Here is a 5,934-nt window from a genome sequence, read left to right as displayed (position 1 = left end):
AAACAATTAAAAATATTCCATTTGATACAGAAAGACTACCTCTCCCCCCAAAAATAAATAAAAACACTGATCCAAAAAGAAGTATAATATTCCTATGTTCTTTGCAACACTGTTAACAATAACCAGTTCATGAATTCAACCTGAATGTCCACTTATGGATGAATGGGAGAAATGGTATAAATTAAAAAAAGTAAATGCAAATATATTTTTATTCTTTTAAAATTTTTATTTGTTATTAGTAGTTTTTTACAAAATTATAAGATTATAATGTATAGTTTCAAACCACACCCACCACCAAAATAACTAGAGGCGTCTGAGGGGCTGATGGAAGCAGAGGCAGCAGCTCAGGAGTGCAGCAGCCATCACAAGACTGGAAGCAGACTGAGCTTCTAGGCCACCTGCTCTGTCCTGCCTGTAGCACCCATTGAGTGGTCTAGCACACCCCTCCCAGACTGGCTGTTGAGGTGGTGGTGGCTATGTAAGTGCTCCAGGCCAGGATACACTTCCCAATTGTACATGTGTTGGACACCCGATCAGAGGCACTTCTGAATTAAGATTTGAGATTTCTTTGGGGTGATATTGAAGACCTCTGAGATCACAAGATGAGAGAACTTGACCAATGTCAGGAGGCCGAACAACTTAAAAACCAAATTAGAGATGCCAGTAAATCATGTGCAGATGTAACTCTCTCTCAGATCAGGAAAACATTGACCCAATGGGAAGAATACAAATGTGCACCAGTAGAACACTGAGAGGTCACTTGTTCAAGATTTATGCCATGCACTATTGGGCAGATTCCAAATTTTTTATGAGTGCCTCACAGGATGGCAAACTCACCATAGGGGATAGCTACACCACAGACAAGGTCCATGCCATCCCTCTCTGCTTCTCGTAGGTCATGACCTGGATGTACAACCCTTCTGGGAATTAGGTAGCCTGTAGTGGCTTTGATAACATTTGCTTCATTTACAATCTGAAACTCATGAAGGGAGTATACATGTGATATGAGTATAAACTGGCTGGACATGCAGAATATGTATCCTGCTACCATTTCCTGGATGTCAATCAGATGTCACCAGCTCTGGAAATACCACCTGTGCTCTGTGGGACACTGAGACTGGCCAGCAGACAATCATGTTCACTAAAACCACCTGTGCTCTGTGGAACATTGAGACTGACCAGCAGACAATCATGTTCACTGGACACTGGGGATGCCTTTTTCTTGCTCCTGACACCAGACTGCTTGTTTCTCTTGCTTGTGATGCTTAAGCCAAACTCTGGGATGTTCAAGAAGTGATGTGCCAGCAAACAAGTCACTGGCTATTAGTCCAACATCAATGTCATCTATTTACAAACAGCATTGCATTTGCCACTAGCTCAGGTGATGTGACCTGCAGGTTGTTCAACTTCTGTGCAACCAGGAGCTCATGATCTACTCCCAGGACAATGTCATATGTGACATCTCCTCAGTCTCTTTCTCCATGATTGGGCATCTCCTCCACTGGGACACACTCAAAGCTTTGATAACAGGCTGGCCATAGCAACATAGTACTGAGATAGCTTCCTCAAGATCTGGAACTAAGGTTGACAGCAGCTGGACATCTAGCAACTGGAAGACCATTACAACCTTGAAGTGTTGAGTATTCAGTGATAGCATTTCCAATCCACCCCTACTAATGTGGATGCCCTGCATATCCTCCTCAGAACTACAAAAAGGCTATGTTTTTTTCCTTCTTTTATTGCTGAAACCAAGAGCATAATTCCTATTAAGAAAAGAATCTCTGTGCCGAAAGTAAAACAAATTGTGCATTCCTTACCTTGTCTTTGGTTTTTCTTTTGTTTTGAATATTATAATGTTCAAATATTATAACAAAATATCACATATTATATCTTAATAAATATATTTTATATAAAACAAATTATATAAACTACATTCTATATTAATGTATAAAACATTAAAAAAGAAAAGAATATGTGTCGAGCTCCAGTAGCGCTATCAGTTAGTGCACGGTACTTATACAGAAAGGAGTATGTGTCATAAATACCCAATGGAATACTGTTCAGCCATTAAAATGTTGAAGTATTGCTATTTGGAGCATGAAAGGATGGTAAAATGACTATGCTGAGAAAAATAAGTCAGAAAAAGAAAGGTAAATACTTTGTGATTTCACTTATACATGTCGAATATAAAGAAACAAAGCAAGTGAACAAACAAATGGATAAAAAAAAAACCTTTAGACTTTGATTGCAGAATGGTGGTTGCCAGAAGAGAGAGCAAGGTGGAGTGGTTGTAGGAGGAATGATTAAATGGGGTCAATTGGATAGTGATGAATGGTCACTAAATCTCTGGTGGTGGGAGTACAGAAACTTTAGGACGTGTGATGCTATATTCCTGAAACTTATATAATGTAAACCAATGGTACCTATAAAATGATTATATAATTTTAAATTTCCTCAAACTATGGAAATTATATGCTTCCAGTGTAAGGAATAGGCAGCCATGTTTGTTAGCCTTCTGTAATACTAAAATATATTCCAGAAAACTCCTCTCTTTCAATGATTTGCAGTTCTTCTTTAGAGAACCCTACAGCATCATGCTGTTAAAATCTTCAGTGTGTGTGTATGTGTGTGTATGTGTGTGTGTGTGTGTGTGTATACACAACAATGTTCCAAAGTTTTTCAGTTCTTGTTAATTTAAAAGTTTGCATGATTGTGTTGCACTGTACTGGCAAACAAGAAGGCATATGGGAAAATAAAGTGTCTAAAAGAGAAGGAAAGAATAATGTGAGAAGCTCCAGCTGTTATATTCCTATTATCCTAGAACCATTAATTTAATTGTAGATTTCTCCTGAAAAAAAACATTTTTCTATGCTTGCTGTAGTCACTAAAGGGAGAACAGAAGTCAGCATTTCCTGTCAACACATTATGTATTTTGACTGGGTGGGGGTCATATAGAAGAGCTGAAATGGAAAATTCTGGTTCTAGGAGTTCACCCTAAGAGGCATCTGTATCTACATCAGCTTGGGCAGCATCTGTCCCTAGCCCCATCCTCCTTTTGTTTCCTGAGGATCCATCTTCTGCTCTTGTTGGCATCAAACAGTGCTGATTGCTGTTGTGCAATCAATACTATTTGGGGTCAACTTGATGCTGAGTCCTGACCTCATTGCTGGCCCAGTTTGACTCCCTTTCTGTTTATCTTTGCTTTTGAAATCATGGCATTAATTTCTGTTGTCAGGTCTCTATCCCCCACCACTTAAAGTCTGTTCTTTAATTTACAGGCTAGAATTGTGATTTTAAAAATTCTCAGGACTGGGGGCCATGCAGAAGTTTAAGCACACATGGCAAAGCACAAGGGCCTGTGTAAGGATCCTTGTTTGAGCCCCTGGCTCCCCACCTGCAGGGGGAGTCACTTCACAAGAGGTGAAGCAGGTCTAGGAAAATGTACTTCCTAGAGTACATCTTCTCCAGTCACTTTCTATGTCTCATCTTCTGGGCTCATTATAACATCTCACATTACACAGAAAGATTATACTACAGACACATTCTATGGGTAGGTTCTTACTCTTTTCTGTCTCCCTCATTGTCCCTGTTAACTTTTATCATAGCAGTTGTCAACACTTAGAATAATTTGTTTTATCTTTTCCTTACTTGTGGTCTATTTTACTGAGCACTAAACACTCCACGAATAATGTTTGGCACCATGAAATAAAACCATAACAATCATATGTTGAATGAGTGAATGGAACTTTTCCTGCCACATAATCCCAAACTTCAGAGTCACAATGACTTTCTCCTTTTAAACTCAGTCTCAAGCCTGCAATTTTTCTTGCTCAAAACCTGACCCCCTTCAGTTTTTTAAAAAATTAGGAACAGAAGAAGAAATTAAATAGAAATGCCGGGTCCTTATTTCTACCCTTTATATTATCACATTCAAAAATTTCTCACTTGTCCTATGTCTTAGCATGGCACACAAGATGACTTGGTTTTGTTTTCTATTACATTCCCTGCATATTCTCTGTCTAGTCAAGCTGCACCTCAGCTACACAAACCACACCCTATCAACATCCCTGTGCCATGGGATTCTGTCATTTTACCTTTTTCCACCTTCCCCTATTCATATACAAGCCTCCACACCACTCCAACCCCAGGGTAGAATTAGATCTTGGTCTTTCAGAATTCTCTGAAGACATTTTATCTATGTTCTTTAATGACATATCACTTCCTACCTTGTAATATGGTTGTTTACGTGCTATTTCCTGAGTTAGATGCATACTTCTCAACAAAGACAACTGTATATTGTTGGTACTTTTTTCTTCAGTGGGCTGGAAAATTTAAATTCAATAGTGTGCTAAATGAATGCACAGGTGAGATATAATCTCTAATTCAGAGAAGCTAAGTTAGGCAGGATAAGAATTGTCACATCCTATAAAATGAGACAACAGAGTAAATGTGATTTCTGTTTTTGTAGGATCTTTATAGCTCTCCTCTCAAAGACTGTTTATCTACTGTAGAGATCTTTCTCTTGAGGTCTATGTCTTCTATATTACCTTCCATTTTAGATATTGAACTGTCAGGGCCCTGGCTCATAGCAAGTATTACGAATGGATCTGACACATAGACTCATCCCCTTTTGCTTTATCCACAGTCTTAGCTTATAACTGACAGGAAATAGTTGGCTGAGAACAAAAAATTACATCTGGATTGGAATTAGCTGGAGGGTATTAGAATAGTTACCAATTTTTCTCCATCTTCCTTTGCTTCTATCTTCCTCAAATGTTGGGGTCTAAGTGATATTCAAGTTATATTGCATTTCTTTAACAGAAAAAGTTAAAAGGTGGGAGGGGGAGGACAGAGAGATGGGTCAGTGTTATTCTACATTCCTTGCATGCATGAGACCCTGGGTTCAGTTCCTGGGGCAACTTAATTAATGGTCTCTCTCTCTCTCTCTCTCAAGAAATGAGAAAAGTTAAAATAGTTTATGAAATTTGATTGATTAGTCTTTTTTTTCTTTGAGGTCCAGTATCCTTTACTTACAGAACATATAGTAGGGTGGAAATTAGGTTTATCTCATGTGCTAGTTCAAACTGGTTTGTAGTGGTCATTATAGATGTCATGATTCATTATTAATGTCTGTCAAGGGTGCAGAGAAGAGAATGCTGCATACATTTGGTTGACATTTAATTATTGAGCTCATACTCTGTTGTGCTTTCTGATTCTTGTAGTTCACAGACTATAATTTTCTGAGAAGCAGAAAATCGATTATATAAATGTTAAAAGTTTCATGATTAGAGAAGTATGTAGTCCATGACTGGAAAAAAGAGAGGAAAGTTAACTAAAGTGATAACATTATGCCATTGTTATTATTATTTTCACTTTACTTTGTGAAGAATGTGAGACTTGGAAATTTGTTCAGCATCACACAATCAATGAGGTGAAGAATTAGAATTTTTGAGAAAAAATTATTTTTTATTTTTGATTTAATAACGATCAACAAGATTGTAAGGTAACAGGGGTACAGTTCAATACATTTCCCACCACCAGAGTCCTGTGTCCCATCCCCTCCATTGATAGCTTCCCGATTTTTTATCCCTCTTGGAATATAGCCCGAAACAGAACTAGAATTTTCTATGTCTAACTTCAAAATTGTATTCCTGTGTTGTTACTGTTATCACTGTTTATAACATGCCAGATATAAATAGTAGAACTAAGGTTAGCTTGTGTTTTGTTACAAGAGGTGATTTTTTTCACAAGAATTTCTCACGCTTTTTGAAATATTGAACTCAAAATCTACCCCCATGTGGCAGTGTTTACTTCACAGAAATTGGAATCCACTACATATCAAGCTTTTTCCTTTACCTAAAATCTGTTCATTAAACATATAAGAGAACACTATTGAATATACAATTCTAACACATTCTTCAATAATTTTCAAAA

General features: G+C 37.6%; 1 pseudogene; it reads left to right on the top strand.

Moving 5' to 3' along the window:
• The first annotated feature begins 602 nt into the window (after positions 1–602).
• Positions 603–1,541, top strand: LOC103121526 (guanine nucleotide-binding protein G(I)/G(S)/G(T) subunit beta-1-like; annotated as a pseudogene).
• The last annotated feature ends 4,393 nt before the right edge of the window (positions 1,542–5,934 follow it).

This window comes from Erinaceus europaeus, chromosome 16, assembly GCF_950295315.1.
Source record: "Erinaceus europaeus chromosome 16, mEriEur2.1, whole genome shotgun sequence".
Taxonomy (NCBI): Eukaryota; Metazoa; Chordata; class Mammalia; order Eulipotyphla; family Erinaceidae; genus Erinaceus; species Erinaceus europaeus.
The sequence above is the reverse complement of the archived record's forward strand: the minus strand, read 5'-3'. Positions and strand labels throughout refer to the sequence as shown.